This window comes from Euleptes europaea, chromosome 10, assembly GCF_029931775.1.
Source record: "Euleptes europaea isolate rEulEur1 chromosome 10, rEulEur1.hap1, whole genome shotgun sequence".
Classification (NCBI taxonomy): Eukaryota; Metazoa; Chordata; class Lepidosauria; order Squamata; family Sphaerodactylidae; genus Euleptes; species Euleptes europaea.
The window spans coordinates 4,507,794-4,527,947 of NC_079321.1; the positions used below are offsets into that span (position 1 = coordinate 4,507,794).

At 45.5% G+C, this 20,154-nt stretch overlaps 1 protein-coding gene across 1 annotated transcript in view; it reads left to right on the forward strand.

Annotated features, from left to right (window-relative positions):
• CNRIP1 (cannabinoid receptor interacting protein 1) overlaps positions 1 to 19,691 on the forward strand; it is a 164,578-nt gene extending 144,887 nt beyond the window's left edge. Inside the window, exon 4 of the mRNA XM_056856801.1 lies at positions 19,672 to 19,691. The gene's annotated coding sequence lies outside the window, so the exon portion shown is untranslated. The remainder of the gene's footprint in view (positions 1 to 19,671) is intronic.
• The last annotated feature ends 463 nt before the right edge of the window (positions 19,692 to 20,154 follow it).

Below are 20,154 nucleotides of genomic sequence, written 5' to 3' on the forward strand. Positions count from 1 at the left end.
GCTGCCGTTGTGTGTCTTCGCAGCAGACGATCCGTAGTATTATTTAACGCTCCTGCATTTCGTAAAAGCGCTTGGCTGTTGAGAGTCAAATACCGCCTAATTTAGTTCTAACTTTTTTTTAAAGTGGTGTATTTGATAACAACTGCAATTGAACACATGAAGCTGCCTTCTACTGAATCAGACCCTTGGGTCCATCAAAGTCGGTATTGTCTACTCAGACCGGCAGCGGCTTTCCAGGGTCTCAGGCAGAGGTCTTCCACACCACCTACTTGCCTGGTTCCTTTAACTGGAAATGCTGGGGATTGAACCTGGGACCTTCTGCATGCCAAGCAGATGCTCTACCACTGAGCCATGGCCCCTCCCCGAGGGTTGCTACGCAGAGGTAGGCAATGGCAAACTGCCTCTGTTTCTTGCTTTGAAAAACCTACGGGGTTGCCATAAATTGGCTGCAACTTGAGAGCAACCCCCCCACCCCCCAAAAAAAGTAGCATGCAAATTGCAAGGTCTCTGCCATGGCAGATTTCATGAACAACGGAGCCATACATTGGTATGATGGATCCGTATTGATACATTTTGAAGCTCTTTTCTGAAGCATCTTCTAAAGCATTTGTTTCCCAACACTGCTTTCTGGAAGAGTTTCATTGACCAAGAGTGGTGACTGTTTTGTTTTTGTTTTCCCCTTCAAAAATGGTCAAGCTCCCCAACAAGCCCGCTCAAGGTTGACTCGGTGCTCCATTCGTAACAAGACCCCTGTCTCTACAGGGAACATAAAAATACAAAAAAATTAAAAAAGAGAGAAAGAAAAAACAAATCTGGAAGAGATGGAAGCTCAAAGAACATCCTTCTCTGCCAGCCGAACCAGCTTGGCTCCACTTTAAAATAATAACCGTTAAGTAAAATAAGTAAAAAAGTAAATAAACAGGTAAAACACAAATGTATAGCCTGCAATGATAGAATGGAGGGGAGGGCCCGGTCTCTGCCTATTCTCCAGCCATGCCTTTCCCCAAAACCAAGCTAATTAGGGCATGCTCGGCATCTTATCAAACACAGAATCATAGAGCTGGAAGGGACCACCAGGGTCATCTAGTCCAACCCCCTGCACAATGCAGGAAATTCACAACTCCCTCCCACACACACCCAGTGACCCCTACTCCATGCACAGAAGATGCTCGAGATGCCCTCCCTCTCATCATCTGCCTAAGGTCATAGAATCAGAATTGCTGACAGATGGCCATCTAACCTCCTCTTAAAAACCTCCAGGGAAGGAGAGCTCACCACCTCCTGAGGAAGCCTGTTCCACTGAGGAAACGCTGTCAGAAAGTTCCTCCTAATGTCTAGACGGAAACTGTTTTGATTTAATTTCAACCCGTTGGTTCTGGTCTGACCTTCTGGGGCAACAGAAAACAACTAACCATCCTCTATATGACAGCCCTATTTGAATGCGTGATTCCAATAGTAACTCTTCACATTTCAAGCAGAATCTGTGTTTAACAGGATGCCTTTTCAAAAGAGCATATTATTTTAGAATATTTTCTTGAATACCCGCAGTTTATTTTCATAGAATCATAGAATCATAGAGTTGGAAGGGACCACCAGGGTCATCTAGTCCAACCCGCTGCACAATGCAGGAAGTTCACAACTCCCTCCCCCCCCCCACACACCCAGTGACCCCTACTCCATGCCCAGAAGATGGCCAAGATGCCCTCCCTCTCATCATCTGCCTAAGGTCATAGAATCAGCATTGCTGACAGATGGCCATCTAGCCTCTGCTTAAAAACCTCTGGGGAAGGAGAGCTTACCACCTCCCAAGGAAGCCTGTTCCACTGAGGAATCACTCTCACTGTTAGAAAATTCTTCCTAATGTCTAGACGGAAACTGTTTTGATTTAATTTCATCTCGTTGGTTCTGGTCCGACCTTCTGGGGCAACAGAAAACAACTTGGCACCCTCCTCTGTATGACAGCCCTTCAAGTACTTGAAGATGGTTCTCATATCCCCTCTCAGTCTTCTCCTCTCCAGGCTAAACATACCCAGCTCCTTCAACCTTTCCTCGTAGGACTTGGTCTCCAGACCCCTCACCATCCTTGTTGCCCTCCATCTTTGTTGCCCTCCTCTTCCATCTTCCTCCTCCTCCCCCCCCCCCCAGTTTACTGGGGGTAAAGTGTAGACGACTGGGGAAGGCCATGGCAAACCAACCCATAAACATAGTCTGCCTAGTAAAAGTTCTGATGTGGCATCACCCCATGGGTCAGTAATGATCCGGTGCTTGCACAGGGGATTACCTTTACCTTTATTGATAAGAGACAGAGTGCATGGGCGTTGCTTTTTGCTTTGGACCTCTATCTAGTTTTGAATCGAGCATTTAAATAAAAAGTGGATTCGTGTCAAACCTCGTGCCCCTGGGCCAGGACAAAGCTTGACGTGTAAACCCAAGGCTGTAAACAAGTTTCACGCTAGTTTTTGAAAACTGTACTCTGATTTGTGACATATATTTGGACCACCTTTTAAACATACCCACTAGGTGGCAGCAAAGGTACATTAAAAGTTGCCCCTTTGCTTGCGGTTGCCTGTATTTCTTCCCTGTCCAAAGATCTTTTTGGATCAGTGAGAAAAAATAGTTGTTGAAAAAAACACACACACAGCCCTGTTCCATAATTAGTACAGGTGAAACCCCAGCAGATACTTTCCTCAACCAGCAGGTCGTCTTTGTTTCAAATCCAGCCACACTTTTACCCCCTTTGTTCTTTTGTGAGATTCTGGTTACATTAAAAGAACATCGGGGTTCGCAATCTCAGTTTTGGTAATAATTCCACGGAGGGAACCGTGTTAGCCTGTTGCTTCGAAAATAAGCAGGAGGCTGGTGGTGCTTGGCAGCCCGATGACGTTTTATTGCATTGCAAGCTTTTTGCGTGCCTCCAAACGCCTAGCTCGGCCTTAAAGAGTGGCACAAAGACAGGTGGAGAACGTCAGGTAGGGTTGCCAGGTCCCTCTTCGCCATCAGCAGGAGATTTTGGGGGCGGAGCCTGAGGAGGGCAAGGTTTGGGGAGGGACTTCAATGCCATAGAGTCCAATGGCCACAGCGGCCATTTTCTCCAGGGAACCTGTCTCTATCGGCTGGAGATCAGTTGTAATAGCAGGAGATCTCCAGCTAGTACCTGGAGGTTGGCAACCCTAACGTTAGGTGACATAGGGGTTCTCTTAAATCCAACTAATTAAACAGTAAACCCAACTCCCAGTACACGACGCTATGGCATCAACTAAAAGAAATGGATCTTTGCTTCTAAGAAATCACAATAATAAAATCAGCCAGTGAGGAGAGAACAAACAGATATGACCATCCAGTCAAGGAGATGGTTTCACTCTCCTCATGCTTTGTGAGAGCCAGCGGGTTGGCAGATATAGAATAATAGAATCATGAGTTGGAAGGGACCACCAGGGTCATCTAGTCCAACCCCCTGCACAATGCAGGAAATTCACAACTACCTCCCCCCCACACCCCCAGTGATCAGAAGATGGCCAAGATGCCCTCCCTCTCATCATCTGCCTAAGGTCACAGAATCAGCCTTGCTGACAGATGGCCATCTAACCTCTTCTTAAAAACCTCCAGGGAAGGAGAGCTTACCACCTCCTGAGGAAGCCTGTTCCACTGAGGAACTGCACTAACTGTTAGAAAATTCTTCCTAATGTCAAGACGGAAACTGTTTTGATTTAATTTCAACCCGTTGGTTCTGGTCCGAACTCCTGGGGCAACAGAAAACAACTCGGCACCATCCTCTCTATGACAGTCTTTCAAGTACTTGAAGATGGTTATCATAGCCCCTCTCAGTCTTCTCCTCTTCAGGCTAAACATATCCAGCTCCTTCAACCTTTCCTCATAGGACTTGGTCTCCAGACCCCTCACCATCCTTGTTGCCCTCCTCTGGACCCGTTCCAGCTTGTCTACATCTTTCTTAAATTGGGGTGCCCAAAGCTGAACACAATACTCTTAAGTGAGGTCTAACCAGAGCAAAGTAAAGCGATACCATCACTTCTCGTGATCTGGACACTATACTTCTGTTGATGCAGCCCAAGACTGCATTTTCCTTGTTAGTTACAGCATCACACTGCTGACTCATGTTCAGTGTTTGGTCTACTAAGACCCCAAGATCCTTTTCACACACACTACTGCTCAAACACCCCCATCCTATAATTATGCATTTGATTTTTCCTACCTAAATGCAGAACGTTACATTTGTCTTTGTTGAAGTGCATTTTATTAGTTCTAGCCCATTTCTCCAGCCTGTCAAGATCATCCTGCATCTTGGCTCTGTCTTCTACTGTATTTGCTACCCCTCCCAATTTAGTATCATCTGCAAATTTAATAAGCATCCCCTCTATTCCTTCATCCAAATCTCCAATATGTTGGATGATGGGCATTTAAACAGATTGGGTAGTAGGTAGAAGGCCAACTCCGAGCTGTGAAATTCCTGGTAATTTGGGGGTGAAACCAGGTGAAGGTGGGGTTTGTGGATTGGAGGGACCTCAGTGGGGTATAATGCCACAGAGTCCTCCCTCCAAAGCATCCCTTTTCTCCAGGAGAGCTCATCTCTGAAAAAGAAGAGTCGGTTTTTATATGCCCATTTTTTCTATTTTTTAAGGAGTCTCAAAGCGGCATACAATCTCCTTCCCTTCCCCTTCCCACAACAGACACCTTGTGAGGTAGGTGGGGCTGAGAGAGTTCGGAGAGAACTGTGACTGGCCCAAGGTCACCCAGCTGGCTTCATGTGGAGCTAGTGGGAAAACCAACCCGGTTCTCCAGATTAGAGTCCACCACTCCTAACCACTACACCACACTGGCTCTCTGTAGTCAAGAGATCACCACACTGGCTCTCTGTATCCAGGAGACCAATTGCAGTTCTGGGAGATCGCCAGCCCCCCCTCCCCCAGAGGTTGGCAACCCTAGTAGCAGGTTTTGACCTGAGACCCTAGAGAGCCACTGCCAGTCTGAGTAGACAATGCGGACTTTGACAGACTCTGTGTAAGGCATCTTCAAGTATATGTATAATGCACACGTGGTGTAAGCTGTGAGCACATTTAATTTGGAGGGTGGTCTGGAATATGGCTGCATGCTATCTGTGCTTCCGTGTGTATCCTGCAGAAGCTAAAGGTAAAAAGGGACACACTTTGAACTGCTGAATGTTTCCAAGACATCCCAGAATTCACCCAACACCTGAAACGCCTCCTAATGCAAATCAGCCCCACTAATGCAAATCAGTAGGAATGCCAGTGGAACGGGTGGGATCCATCGGTCCTAAAAGGAGGATCCAGCTAGCGTTTTAGTCACCCATTTGTCACTTGTCCAAAGTCCTTGCTGAATTCTCTGCCCGCAAAGACACAACACTACCTTTTGCAAACTCAACAACAAATCCAGTGTGTGTGAGTGGATGGGGATCTCATCAGACCCAGTCTCTTTTAAATATCCTTTTTTCCTAGTGCACCTCTTTCAGATGAACGTACAGTGGATTCGTTCCAAGGAGAGAGCTTTCTGTTTATGCCTCTAGAGTAAAAAATGCAAAATACTTATCTCCAAAATGGAGGAAGAAGAAAAGAAGGAAGGTTGGTTTTTATATGCTAACTTTCTCTACCACTTAAGGAAGAATCAAACCCGCTTACAATCGCCTTCCCTTCCCCTCCCTACAACAGACACCCTGTGAGGTAGGTGAGGCTGAGAGAGCTCTAAGAGAGCTGTGACTAGCCCAAGGTCACCCTGCAGGCTTCATGTGTAGGAGTGGGGAAACCAATCCAGTTCACCAGATTAGCCTCCGCCGCTCATGTGTAGGAGTGGGGAATCAAACCCGGTTCTCCAGAGCAGAGTCCACCGCTCCAAACCACTTCTCTTAACCACTGTTAACCACTACACCACGCTGGCTCCCTGCCATTAAACTAGAGAATACTCTGACTACATCTAATTCTCAATGGGGCCAAATACTTAATCTGTGAATCAGGGCCGCGTTCACAGAATGGCGATTTTCTGCAAAACCTCCCAGATTTGCAGCAAAATGTGAAATCTTTTTAAAAAATCTTTAAAATAGGGGTATTCCCCCCTCCCTAAAAAACTAAGAGAGCAGTTGTCTATACTCGCAGGTCCCTGCTTGTCGGTTTCTAATGTTCCTGGTGGAAATTTAATCAGTTTTCTTTTTCTTTTTGTGTGTGGGGGAGGGTGAATACAATAGAGAAACAGAAAGATGGAGGCTATACAGAATGTTATCTTAGTTCCCCTACCCTTTGTATTCTTTAAATGCTTGAACTACCATTTATTGCATTTTCTTCTCTCGCTCCTTTTCATCGTGGTAACCTCCACTGGTGTTTGGAACGCCGGAGGAATACAGCAGACGTTACGTTGCTCCCTTTGAACGTGAACGATTGCGGCTCAAGTCTGCTTTCATGCTTTGTCAGAGAATCCCTTGTCGGGTTACCTGGCGTTCCTACTCCCTACCATTAAACGGAGCTTGAGAACATTTCCGAATCTTAGAGGCATTGTAAAAGAAAGTACATTAATTCCCTCACACGTAAAATTCAACTGTAAATACATGAACGGGAGAGACACTAAAATGCAAAGGTATTTAAACCTCACCGTAATTCTAGCTGTGTATTCTCTTCTCTTCCATTTGAGTAATTCTAGCTGTGTGTGTGGGTGTGGAATTGTTCATACTTCTTCCTGAGGAAATCAGACAAGGTTTATGATATAAGAGGAAGCTTCCTTTATCCAACCGATTTTGGAGACTATGCAAAATCACTCATGCCTGCCCCCAGTCTGTCTCGATTGTTCCTTGGAATTATGCATGAGTTTTCCGTCCTTTAGAGATGACCTCGCTGCCAGCCCTCACAGATCCTGGGACTTCCTGTACCTCTATTAACCCAATTCTTCCCTCTCCCCTGAGCTCAACCTGTGTGAAATCCCCATGCATAAGGCAAAGCATGGGACACGGAAGTTTGGTTTCTGTCACATCCAATTACAAAGCAGCGTGTCAAGCAGCGGGGATTCAAATGCTTCCTGCTTCCTGGGAGCTCTTTCCGAGCAGAAGCAAGGCTTCTTAAAACTGAGGCTTGGATTTCTTCCCCACGCCTTTCAGATTGCTCCAGTTTTTTGTTCTTAAAATACTTTTAATGCAGCAATTGGTTTTTTTTGAGGGGGAGATCTTCTCTCACAGTATGCTCTGCAAAGTAAGTCAATTACAAAGCAGCATTTCCAGGGGCGGGACTTGATTGGCGCTTGGAAACTGCTGGTGCAGAGACTCCCAACAGGAAAGTGTGGGTCCAGCGATCAACGAACCTCAGGTCAAACTCCCATGCATAAACGACCGAAGTCTGCTATTCATAGGTATACTGCCTCTATAGATGGAGGTTCCATTTAGCTGCCATCCATCAATATGACTACCTTCCATGAATTTAAATTTTTAAGTTATAAATCAACCCCCCCCCCAAAAAGAAAGATATAAAAACATAACAAAAGATAACAACTGTGCTGGCAGGTCTACAGATAAACCTCTATAAAAGGTTTCCAAATATCTACAAATACGTCCATGTCCCATTGCCACCTATATGCCATACGTCCAAATGATGATACGGTTGTAAGGTCCTCAGTCCACATGAACACATGAAGCTGCTTTATACTGAATCAGACCCTCGGTGCCTCGAGGTCAGTGTTGTCTTCTCAGGCTGGCAGCGGCTCTCCAGGGTCTCAGGCAGAGGCCTTTCACATTATCTATCCCCTGACGCTTTAAGTGGAGATGCCGGGGATTTAACTGGGGACCTTCTGTATATCAAGCAGATGCTCTGCCACTGAGTCATAGCTCTTCCCCACTGGATTACTGGAGGTGGGCATTTAAATTGTGGAACTCCCTGCCCCAGGATGTGCTGATGGCTGCCAACTTGGAAGGCTTGAAGAGGGGGGTGGACATGTTCCTGGAGGAGAGGGCTATCCATGGCTACTAGTCAAAATGGACACTAGTCATGATGCAGACCTCTTCTCTCCAGGATCAGGGGGGCATGCCCATTAAATGAGGTGCTGTGGAACACAGGCAGGATGGTGCTGCTGCAGTTGTCTTGTTTGTGGGCTTCCTGGAGGCACCTGGTTGGCTGCTGTGTGATCAGACTGCTGGACTTGATGGGCCTTGGTCTCATCCAGCAGGGCTTTTCTTATGTTCTTATGATTCTGGCAACTTAAGGACTTGGAACATGGGGCAGGCATTTGTTTTTGACATTCCACTATGCCACCGTATTCGCTTTTGGTTCCCGGAAGTTGAACGTAGTCTTCCAGGCCTATTGAAGTTGGTGTAAAAACTCCCTCTGGCTTCGACAGTGTTGGATCCATCCCATCATGATGAATGATAACTGGAAGGAAGCATACAGATTAGATGAATGCAATAGCCCGGGGTGGGGAGGAGTTCAGTTTAAATTAGTACGAGTCTTGCAAAGTGTCGCATACCAACCTTATCTACAAGCTGGAAGGGCTGGAACTATCAACTGAAAACACAGGAATCGTCCCTCGGGGGCTTTGAGATTCAGCCAATTGCATCGGCTCCAAAAAGAGAACAATCTCTGATGGAAAGCTACCTATAGCTCATACTCCCCCCCCTTCCTTCTGTTTTAATTGCACCTGAAAACTGCCCAGGCCCCGATCCTCTGTGTTGCTGCCTCTCTGTGCAGAAGGGAGGGGCTGTGGCTCAGCGGTAGAGCATCTGCTTGGCATGCAGAAGGTCCCAGGTTCAATCCCCGGCATCTCCAGTTCAAGGGACTAGGCAAGTAGGTGAGGTGGAGGACCTCTGCCTGAGACCCTGGAGAGCCCCTGCTGGTCTGAGTAGACAATACTGACTTTGATGGACCAAGGGTCTGATTCAGTAGAAGGCAGCTTCATGTGTTCATGTGTTCAACAACTTGTTTCTCATAGAATCATAGAGTTGGAAGGGACCACCAGGGTCATCTAGTCCAACCCCCTGCACAATGCTGGATATTCACAACTGCCTCCCTCACCGCCTTCCCCCCCAGTGACCACTACTCCATGCCCAGAAGATGGCCAAGTTGCTCTCCCTCTCATGAACTGCCTAAGGTCATAGAATCAGCATTGCTGCCAGATGGCCATCTAGCCTCTGCTTAAAAAACCTCCAGGGATGGAGAGCTCACCACCTCCCGAGGAAGCCTGTTCCATTGAGGAACTGCTCTGTTAGAAGGTTCTTCCTAACGTCTAGACGGAAACTCTTTGGATTTTATTTCAACTGGCTGGTTCTGGTCCGACCTTCTGGGGCAACAGGAAACAAAACCTAATTTATGACAGCAGCCATCCAGGGGCTGACTAGCACAATATCTCGCCTCCTGACAGTGTCCAGAAGTTGATCTCTCAAAGGATCCCAGCAGGAACAGGATAACTGATCCCCTCCTTAGTCACTCGGACTTCCACAATTAAGGGCTTAAAAGTCCTCGGACGTGAAGTGGTATCCGTGTCCTTCATGCCCAAATCCCAAGAATCCCAGCTTCCATTATTTCGGAAGAGAATTCTCAGTCCTACCTTTGCAGAAAGCAGCTAAACGGTGAACGAACAGGAAGCGAAGGAAGCCTCCCAGACAGAATCTGAACTTTAATTATTTGGCAATGCCCTTGCATTTTAAATCTGTGCATCAAGATTTTAAGGGCTTTGCTCCCCCCCCCCAACTGCTCCTACAGTTGAAAGCTCTAATTTGAGAATAAGATTACCACATAATAAACTACACATATCTTTTTGTCTGCGGTTTCATTAAGCGGCTCCAAAACTACCCGACCAATTTGTACTGATGAGGTGTCGTTGGAAAGCCCAACTCGCGTGCAATGCTGATGTGGTTTAAAGTCGTAAACGCTGCCCACGATCAAACCGAAATTCAAATTCTGCCACCTCCTCAACTCCCTTTAACATGTAGCGGACTTAGGGTTGCCAGCTTCGGGTTGGGAAATACCGGGAGATTTTGGGGTTTGGAGAGGGGAGGGGCTTCAATGCATAGAGTCCAATTGCCAATGCGGCCATTTTCTCCGGGGGAACTGATCTCTGTCGGCTGGAGATCAGTTGTAATAGTGGGAGATCTCCGGCCACCACCTGGAGGTTGGCAACCCTAAGCAGACTGGCTCTGGGCAATTCCACCTCCTCTCTGTCATCTGAATTGCTATGGCTGACCAGAGGACCTGTGACCCTTCAGCCTGCCATGAACCCTCTGTGACTTCATAGCTGGTCGGCTAATCCCTGCCCAGACCCCACATACTGCCCTTTCGCACATGCTGAATAATGCAATTTCAATCCACTTTCAATGCAGAAGAAGAAGGTGCAAAATATGAATGCTTTCAGCCCTCCTCCTAGGGTTGCCAACTTCCAGTTGGTTACAATAAATAGCAGCACAAAGGCTCTCAATAGAAATACTGATACGTAAATGAATGCAAATATATACAATTGTTTATGAAACCATAAAGTATAAACACATTGCTTCATGCATAAAGACAATATAATAAATGCAATGATACAGTCCAAAGTAAACACAATGCAAACTCCGCAGAAGAAAAAAGTCCAAAATGAAAACTCTTCAGGGAGACCAAGGTAAGTTTGTACATGAATAGTCCAATTAATCAAACCAAATATCCAAGACGATACCTCCGGCTTGGTATTCGTTTCGCTTAAAGCTTCATCAGTTGCATGACATCTTCATTTCAAATGTACTCAACAACAATTCAGTATTGACCCGGAGGGTGCCTAGACCAACAGTTCTCCTATCCAACCACTTTAGAGAAGGAATCAGAACTTAGTAGAATAGTTCATCACATGTATAACCCCATCTGATACTACAAGATGTTAAGGTTTTTTCATGAAAATTTTCAATCTGGCCTCGGCCTTTGCTGCTTGTGCTCTACCACTTAAGGAAGAATCAAATCAGCTTACAATCACCTTCCCCTCCCCACAACAGTCTCCCTGTGAGGTAGGTGGGGCTGAGAGAGCTCTAAGAGAGCTGTGACTAGCCCAAGGTCACCCAGCTAGCTTCAATTGGAGGAGTGGGAAAAGCAACCCAGTTCACCCGATTAGCCTCCGCCACTCATGTGGAGGAGTGGGGAATCAAACCCGATTCCCCAGATCAGACTCCACTGCTCCAAACCACCGTTCTTAACCCCTACACCACGCTGGCTGTCTTTAACCAACGTTTGCAAGTGGATTTTGCCATTTCACACAGTAAAATCCAGCTGCAAAGCGCACTGAAAGTGAAAGCACCCATAGTGAATGAACTGGTTGTAGAAGAAGCGTAGCACATCAATAAACCTGCTAGTTTCACACAAGCAGTTTCACACAAGCTACATTTTGAAAACTACATATCCTCTGTCATGGATTTGCGGGCTGACTTTGCTTGAATTTTTTCTTTCTCTATATAAGGGACAACAGCAACCGATCTCTCGGCTGTTGTGCGAAGATGCATGGGATAAAGGAATATTGGCAGTTATCTCGGGCTTCAAGATAAGGCCGGCTGCACATCTAAATCAAGCAAACAATTCCATTAGCGGCTGAGTAAAGATTCCGGACAACTCAAGGAAATCAAAAATCTTTCCCTAATATGTACTTCCTCCCCCTTTTATTGAATCCTTCGAGAAGGCAGGAACGCAACCCCCACTGCAGTGTAAAAGTGTCTCCTTATTTTTGAGTCTCAGTATTTCGAGACTTTATTCATTCATTCATTCATTCATTCATTCATTTATTTATTTATTTATTTATTTATTTATTTATTTATTTATTTATTATTTTAGATTTCAAAGGCCAGTGTTGGGAATTTTCCTTTATTTCCTCCCTACTTTAACCCTTATAACCTCAGGAGTTCCCCACCTCGTTGAACTAGTGGCTGCTTTTGAAATTTGGAAACCCGCAGTGGACCCCGTAACGAAATGGCTGCCATAGGGTGTGTGGAACCAGCGACAAAACGGCTGCCATGAGTAGGGTTGCCTGGGTTTTGTTACAAACATTTGCATAAGCTGGCCATGCTGCCGGCTTACAATCTCCTTCCCCTCCCCACAACAGACACCCTGTGAGGTAGGTGGGGCTGAGAGGGTGTGACTAGCCCAAGGTCACCCAGGCGGCTTCGAGTGTAGGAGTGGGGAAACCAACCCGGTTCTCCAGATTAGCCTCCGCCGCACCTGTGGAGGAGTGGGGAATCAAACCCAGTTCTCCAGATCCGAGTCCACCGCTCCAAACCACCGCTCTTAACCACTACACCACGCAGGTGGTATAAAAAAACCAAGCCTTGAAATAGCTTCTTATGGCGCTGAGTTCCATGGGTTAATCAACATTTGTTCTCATCGTACACGATATATTTGCACACAGTCATTTCCCGGCCACAACACCCAGGCTGGTTTTCTGCTATGGAGAGACTGGCAGCAGTAGTTCAAGTTATATAATTTTGATTAGGGGTTAATTAAATCTTGATGATGGATGAGTTCAGGAAATTCACAAACCCAGCCCAGAGACACAAGGTTAGCGTGCTGGTTGTGGCTAAATATAATTTCCTAGCTGTCTTTACTGATTAGGGAGATAAGTCCTTAAAGCCGTAGTCTCTGATCCTCGTCAGATGTAAATCAACAACATAATTCCCCCAAAGCGAACGGCTTTATGCTGATTTATGGCGACCGAGGATCTAGCCTTTTATTGTGACTTTCTCGCAGACCTAATTATTTTTTATGGTTGTTTTAGTTTTACTAGCAATAATAAAAAAAAAGGAGGCGCTTCTAATTTGGAGAGGAGGAGGGTAAAATCTTGTACCTTTTCCTTAAAGAGAATGCATTTCTAGTTAAAGAGAGTGCATTGTTGAGATGGTTTTGGCCAAACTGGTCAGGTATTTTGATGGGGTCCAGGCGCAGAGATGCAACGGCCACAAAGGTGAGCAGCAGGTATGTGTGTGTTTCTTTGACTTCAGCAGAACACGTTTGATCTTAGAGGGAAGAATGATGGCTGACAGGCAGAGCACATCTCTGGGCTTGGTTTCAGCCAGCGTGGTGTCATGGTTAAGAGTGGTGGCTTAGAGCGACGGACTCTAATCTGGAGCACCGGGTTTGATTTCCCACTCCTCCACATGAGTGACGGACTCTAATCTGGAGCACCGGGTTTGATCCCCCACTTTTCCTCATGAGTGGCGGTCGCTAATCTAGTGAACCAGGTTGGTTTCCTCACTCCTCAACATCAAGCCAGCTGGGTGACCTTGGGCTAGTTACAACTCTCTCCAAACTCTCTCAGCCCCACCTATCTCACAGGGTGTCTGTTGTGGGGAGAGGAAGGGAAGAAGATTGTAAGCCAGTTTGATTCCTCCTTAAGTGGTAGGGAAAGTCGGCATATAAAAGCCAACTCTTCTTCTTCTTCTTCTTCTTCTTCTTCTTCTTCTGCTTCTGCTTCTTCTTCTTCTGCTTCTTCTTCTGCTTCTTCTTCTGCTTCTTCTGCTTCTCCTCCTCCTCCTCCTCCTCCTCCTCCTCCTCCTCCTCCTCCTCCTCCAGAAAGCAATTTCCCTCCAGGTCTGATTGGCCAGGGATCCTGGAGAGTTTCCTCCCCATCTTCTGGACATGGAGTAGGGGTCACTGGGGGTCTGGGGGGAGGTAATTTGGAATTTCCTGCATTGCGCAGGGGGTTGGAGTCGATGACCCTGGTGGTCTCTTCCAACTCTATGATTCTATCAATCTGTTCAATGGAATTCAAAGACCTGTTAATGTTCTTGTCAAACTTGATCCCATCATCACAGATGGCTTGGTAGGTCTGTCCAAATATTTGTTAACTCCTCCTCATTAAGTGTTAATTTTATACTCAGGTTTTAGTGCACTTGCTCCAGTGGGAATTGTGGACACTTTCAAAAGGTTCTTCACGGCAAAAGAATTTTCTGATGTGGTGGGGGGGAAAAATTAAGAATTCAGCAAAGGACGCAGAAACCGATAAGGCACCATAAAGCACCCCATTCACTGACTGTGCTTCACATCTGCCTCCAGCTTCTCCCTGTCATTCTCCGGCAATGTCAGCCCTGCTTACTCCTCGAGTAAATGTCTGGTGTCACTTTAATAAAACCCAACCGTCTGAAGTCTGTCGCTTGACCATTAAGATTATATACTGCGCAATACGCAAAGGGTTTATCATTTGGGCGCTGGCTTGATTTAATTTCCCACACATCCCCTCACTCCTGTAAAACAGCATTTTCATTTTCAAAATGTCGGGAACCATTTTTGTACTCATTCAAGGAAGGGAATAGCACCACTTTTCATGGGAGACATATACTGAGCTAGCTTAACCTAAACGAGCCCTGACCTGGATGGCCCAGGCTAGCCTGATCTAGTCAGACTTAGAAACTAAGTAGGGTTGGCCCTGGTTAGTACTTGGATGGGAGACCACCAAGGAAGTCCAGGGTTGCTATGCAGAGGCAGGCAATGGCAAACCACCTCTGCCCTGACCTAGATGGCCCAGGCTAGTCTGATCTTATTAGATCTCAGAAGCTAAGCAAGGCCAGCCATGGTAAGTACTCGGATGGGAGACCACCACGGAAGACCAGGGCTGCTACGCAGCAGAAGACAATGGCGAACCACCTCTGTTTGCCTCTTGACTTGAAAACCCTACGGGGTCGCCATAGGTTCGCTGCGACTTGACGGCACTTGCCAACACCAACCTGAGTGAGGTGTCAAAGGGAAGATTCTGGGTTAAGTTCCTGTCCTACACAACACTCTGCCTCAAGCTTGTAAATACTTGGGACACAACTGGCAAATTTGCTTGGGACAGAGAACCAATGGGGCAGATCCAGCCATCCTCCAAAAAGTCTTCCTCCAGCCTAAGGAGTCTTCCTCCAGCTGAAGAATTGTTGAAATTGTTGAAATCTGGAGGAGGGCTTCCAATTTTGCTCAGTGGAGTGGTAGGATAGGGAATAGGATGTACCCCAATGTTTGAATACGCTCAGGGAAAGGGTAACTCTGAGATACTAGTTTGTCCACATGAGGACCTAGAAATCTCAGGTAGGTTTTCTGCCTCTTCAGATCATCTTACTTTTGTAAACTAGTCCTTCATTTTGACTATGTTAGCATGGCTGACAAAGCTAAACACTCCACAATAACACCCAATCCAAAAACTGCAAAGCTTTGTTACATCTAATAATGTTTCCATCTCTCCTGGTTCTGGAGTCCACAGACATTAATATGGAATTATTATTATTACTAAAAACAGGAACGCAATTCTTCAAATTATTATGATCTCCCTAGATATATTTTAATTGAAATATCTGATCCAACACTATAGAAGTATCTGAAGTGTATTAAAAGTATATAAAGTATAAATGCGCATATTTTTAAAAGACTAGGTACTGCCTTCCAACGCTTATACAAATTCTGAATTCAGTAGATCATCACGTCAGGACACAACTAATCTGAATACGGTCAAAGTAACTAGCTAGGCTGGATTTAAACAAGATAGATAAGACAATCAGTCATGGATTGACCAGTGATCAATTTATCTTCTAATTAAGACCCTAAACAGCCATGGACATGGGGTCTCTTCTCCCATATTGTATAATTGACCAGTTCAGATCTTCTGCCCAAGCGGTGTTTTTGGTGCCCCTCCCCGCAGAGGTGAGGGTGATGGTGACTCTTCAAAAGGCCTTTTCAGTGGTGGTGAGGGTTGCCAGTAGGGTTGCCAACCTCCAGGTACTAGCTGGAGATCTCCTGCTATTACAACGGATCTCCAGACGATAGAGATCAGCTCACCTGGAGAAAATGGCTGCTTTGGCAATTGGACTCTTTAGCATTGAAGTCCCTCCCCTCCTCAAACCCCGCCCTCCTCTGGCTCTGCCCCAAAAACCTCCCGCCGGTGGCAAAGATGGCAACCCTATTATAAGAGTTCTACTACTTTCTACTACTGTTTTGTATATTTGCATATTGGTATCAATTATTGTTTTATTTTCCTTACATCCCTTTCCTCCTCTTATGCTAGGTGTCTCAAGAAGATATTTGAGAGGTGGGGTGCAAATCCTGATTGAACAATTGCTCGATCAATTATACAATGAATTGATACCAAGATTTCGAACGTCACTGGTCGAGGAATCTCACGAGCTGGGCCTGTAGTGAAAGAAACTGTTTGTGGTGTGGTGGAAGTGTTCTCTCTTCTGCTGTTCTGCTGTTATTTTTCAGATTATGGAAAAGAAAGGCTGCAACTCCCGGCTTCACACCAACATTTATTGTGCCTATGAAATCAGCGAAGGAATGGGATGGGAATACGTGAACAGAGATTGTGTGGAATGACACAATATCTGCCCCTTGAAGAATAAATGAAAAGAAAAGAAAAGAAAAGGGAAAGCAAACATTTTCCAGGGAGATGGGGAAATACCTGGTAGCTGGTATTTCACCATTTAATGAAGGGCTTTTAACCTATTATCCCTAATTGACACAGAGCTTATCGTTAGCAAATGGAGAAGTACTTATTCCTTGAAATATTTCGGACGTTCTGCTGACTCCCCTGGTGGGCTGTTGAAAGAGTTGTATTATACCTGAAAGGCATGCCACCTGAGAAAATAACATCGGGCAATTGTTGCCATTAATGGCCGTCATTTGCCACAGGATTTTCAGATGGGACTCGGCTCCTTCAAGACTGCACAAAGCAAAGGCGGCTTCTGCATTAGCCGTTTCCTCTGGAATTGACCTCAGGGCTAACCCTGGGAGGGTTGTCTTGCACCGCAGGAGGATTATTCTTCCCTGGTTAGCTAGAAGCTAGAATTGAAAGTCAGATTCCACACAGCTCTCAATACAGGGTTTATAACCGCCATTAAAATCCCACAATGCCTCATCCTCATTCAACAACGAGAGGCACAGCTGGTCAAACCCATTAGGAAGAACGGTCCTGAAAGGGTTTGCCCCTTCACTGAATTCCCAGCTTCATTTAATTGTAAGCTCTGATGGGGCAAAAAGGACGGATATACATGTTGAGATTAAACAAAAACAACATTATTTATTTATTTAAAATGATCTGTCCTAAGTATTGCCCTGACCTGGATTATCCTGGCTAGTCTGATCTCGTCAGATCTTGGAAGCTAAGCAGGGTCGGCCCTGGTTAGTACTTGGATGGGAGACCACCAAGGAAGTCCAGGGTCGCTACACAGAGGAAGGCAATAGCAAACCACCTCTGCTCATCTCTGCCTTGACCTGGATATCCCAGACCAGCCTGATTTCATCAAGGGGAGAAGCTGTGGCTCAGGGGTAGAGCATCTGCTTGGCATGTAGAAGGTCCCAGGTTCGATCCCCGGCCTCTCCACTTAAAGGGACTAGGCAAGTAGGTGATGTGAAAGACCTCTGCCTGAGACCCTGGAGAGCTGCTGCCGGTCAGAGTAGACAATACTGACTTTGATGGACCAAGAGACTGATTCAGTATAAGGCAGCTTAATGTGTTCGTGTATTCGGATCTGAGAAGCTACAGTAAGTAGTGTCAGCCCTGGTTAGTATTTGGATAGGAGACCACTCAGGAAGTCCAGGGTTGCTACACAGAGCCAGGCAATGGCAAACCACCTCTGCTCATCTCTACCCTGACCTGGATAGCCCAGGCTAGCCTGATCTCATCAGATCATGGAAGCTAAGCAGGGTTGACCCTGGTTAGTACTTGGATGATGGGAGACCACGAAGGAAGTCCAGGGTTGCTACACACAGGCAGGCAATGGCAACCCCGTCTCATGTCTGTCATCATTCTATTTGGTCGGGCATGCACTTACATTCTTTAAGCGTGCTGTAGTGGTTAAGAGCGGTGGTTTGGAGAGATGGACTCCAATCTGCAGAACATGAGTGGCGGAGGCTAATCTGCTGAACTGGATTTCCCCCCTCCCCATTCCTCCACATGAAGCCAGTTGGGTGACTTGGACTAGTCACAGTTCTCTTAAAGCTCTCTCAGCCCCACAGTTCTCTTAAAGCTCTCTCTCAACAGGGTGTCTGTTGTGGGGAGGGGAAGGAAAGGTGATTGCAAGCCTGTTTGATTCTCCCTTAAGTGGCAGAGAAAGTTGGCATATAAAAACCAATTTCTTCTTCTTCTTCTTCTTCTTCTTCTTCTTCTTCTTCTTCTTCTTCTTCTTCTTCTTCTTCTTCTTCTTCTTCTTCTTCTTCTTCTTCTTCTCATTTTGAATTCTGTTCCTGAATTCAATATTGTCAGATTAAAGAGGCCATTTGATCCAGTTAAAGATTTAAAGGTAAGACTTCAAGCATTGCCAGTTTCTGGCTTTCTGGAACTTGTGTGTGTGTGTTTGTGTGTCAGTGAGCAAAAGAAGCCAACTTTGGTGCTTGGAATAAATTGAGCTAGGATCCTCACATGCAAAACGGCAAGAGACAGTTAGACAAGTCTTGTTTAACCTCAAATCGCATCTGGGTAGACAGAAGAGATAGGCCAGCAGGAGCAGAATCTCTGGGCTACAGTCCAAGACATTGTGACGTTTGAAACACAACCGAGAACTCCACAGTGGGCATGTGAACGCCAGCCCTCGCTGCAACACATTCGCCAGCTGTGTCACATCCTGTCAGGAGACAAAGGTTGAATTGACAATAAAGGCCTTGACTTTATGATTCAGAAAACAAAACCCTCATCCTGATGAAGCTGACTCGCCAAAAGGCCGATCCTTCATTGGACTGAGAATGAGAACTCTTGGATTAGGAGTGCACTAGTATCTAGCAGCATCCCATTTTTCCTTTCCCACGTCAAATTCATTGCAGGTCACTTTTGCATGAACAGTTATCTCTTTATCGAAGTGTTGGCTCACTGTTATTTATTTATTTCTTGGTTTGAAGCCTGCCATAATAGATCCCCCAGTCAAAAATTTAATATAGTGTGCAGAAACATGCTATAGAAAGAGGACAAGGGAACCCAGTTTTCGAGATATGTGTGTGTGTGTGTGTGTGTGTGTGTATTAACCATCTACAATCTCTCTCCAATATATCTAGATATAGATGTATAAAAGAGGGCATGGGGACCTAGGTTTTGATATACAGGTTGAATGCTTGGGACCAGAAGTGTTCCGTATTTCAGATCTTTCCATATTTTGGAATATTTGCATATACATAATGAGATATCCTGGGAATGGGACCCAAGACTAAACACAAAATTCATTTATGTTTTATGTAAACCTTATACACATAGCCTGAAGGTAATTTTATACAATATTTTTAATAATTATGTGCATATGAGGCATTGTGGAGAACCTGCCGGTGCGACCAGCCTGCACACGTGCTATTTTATTACCCTTTGTGGGCACTCAAAAAGTTTTAGATTTTGGAGTATTTTGAATATCGGATTTCTGGATAAGAGATATTCATCCTGTACATATATAGATATATATACAAACCATCTACAATCTCTTTCTTTCTGTCTCTGTTGAAAGAAATAGAAGGTTTGTTTCAACCTGAAATTTGACTGAAATTTCAGTTTTGTATCTGAATGACTGGCTTCCCAAATATAACTGTCAAAATGCCAGCTATTCAGTACACTAGAAATGTATTTAATTTAAAAACACAGTGCTCTAAAAGTCAAAAATTCTTCTAACCGGAGATGCTGGGGAGAACCAACCCTTCTTCTTCTTCTTCTTCTTCTTCTTCTTCTTCTTCTTCTTCTTCCTCCTCCTCCTCCTCCTCCTCCTCCTCCTCCTCCTCCTCCTCCTCCTCCACCACCACCACCACCACCACCACCACCACCACCACCACCAAGGAAGCTGCCCTAAACAAAGTCAGACCCAGAGTTAGTCAAGATCAGTATTGTCTACTTTGACTGGCAGCAGCTCTACAGGATTTCAGGGAAAGGTCTTTCCCATCGCCTGATACTGTTAACTGGAGATGCTGGGGATCAAACCTGTCCCACCCCAACATTACATTGTATAAATAAATAAATATAAATAGGCGGGAGGGAGGAGGTTTTCCTACAGTGAATGCATTTGCATGATTAGGGTTGTGCATATCGATATACCCGAACCGAAAACAAACCAGAAATTAGCCATTTCGGCAATATTCGGGTTTTAGGTCGACTGAATACGAAAACCTGGGAATCTGTCTGAAGCCCATAAAATCAACCCCCCTGACCCAACCTTCTCCAAACTTCGGGGTTCATGCAAGGAGAGTCCCTTCAAGCTACCCTGAAAATCTGGGAACTCTA